Source organism: Aptenodytes forsteri, unplaced genomic scaffold (assembly GCF_000699145.1).
Source record: "Aptenodytes forsteri isolate BGI_AS27 unplaced genomic scaffold, ASM69914v1 Scaffold56, whole genome shotgun sequence".
Lineage (NCBI taxonomy): Eukaryota > Metazoa > Chordata > Aves > Sphenisciformes > Spheniscidae > Aptenodytes > Aptenodytes forsteri.
In genome coordinates, this window is record NW_008796213.1 from 5,015,623 (window position 1) to 5,016,471 (window position 849).

The 849-nt window shown below is 59.6% G+C and overlaps 1 protein-coding gene across 1 annotated transcript in view; it reads right to left on the reverse strand.

Annotated features, from left to right (window-relative positions):
- HIPK2 (homeodomain interacting protein kinase 2) overlaps positions 1-501 on the reverse strand; it is a 133,793-nt gene extending 133,292 nt beyond the window's left edge. Inside the window, exon 1 of the mRNA XM_009288365.1 lies at positions 481-501. The gene's annotated coding sequence lies outside the window, so the exon portion shown is untranslated. The remainder of the gene's footprint in view (positions 1-480) is intronic.
- Between the last annotated feature and the right edge of the window lie 348 nt (positions 502-849).

An 849-nucleotide genomic window follows, 5' to 3' on the forward strand; every position in this document is an offset into this window, starting at 1 on the left:
CCCCGTCGCCTTGCGGTTGGCGGTGGGCGTGCGTGCATGCCACCCCAGACTGCTCCGTCAAGGGCAGGAGCAGAGAAGCAACTGCCCACCGCCGCAGCGCTGATCCAACCCCTCGGCTCCTGCACTCTCCTCAGTGGCCTGACTGTACCTGATGCTCCAGAGGAGGGCTACACACCAGACTGGTTATGCAGATAACGTGAGGCTCGTAACGGAGGATCGCAGTCCTTGCCTCCTTCCAAGGAGGAAATCGCATCCCCTGTGATAAGTAAGTTTTTATCTATGCACTGCGATATTGCAGGGAGTTCTAAGGACCTCTCATGGCAACTAGGAGGCGAAAAACATTCATTAACCCCTCCTCCACCTCCCTCAAAGCCATCCAGCAGCAATTTAACCCGCAAACATACCGCAACACAAAACAGATAAAACAATCCCAATCAGCCTTCACGCTATCCACTGGCTCCTGCGATTTGGGATATTCACCTACTTTAAGGCTTGGGGCATGCTGAAGAGGCTGTGGACCCTTCCTTCTGTATCGGTTGCAGGGAATTTGTTTTTACGGGTTGCTTTTCAGGGCATTTTTTCCGTCCACTCTCTTTTTCCAGTCAGGCAGAAGCACGGGCACCGCTGAAGTTAGGATGCTCTAAGGAACCGCTAAACTTCCACCGCACGCTTCGGTGTGCCACCGCCGCCTCCTCCCCGGGAGGAAGCCGGCGCCCTGCCCGCCCTGGCTGCGGCCGAGGCCTCCGCTCCCTTCCCTTCCCCTCCCCTGCCCTGCCCGGCTCCGGGGAGGCGGCCGTGCCGGCGCTCGGCGAGCGCCCGCTGCGGCGCGCCGGGAAGGGGAGCGCGGCC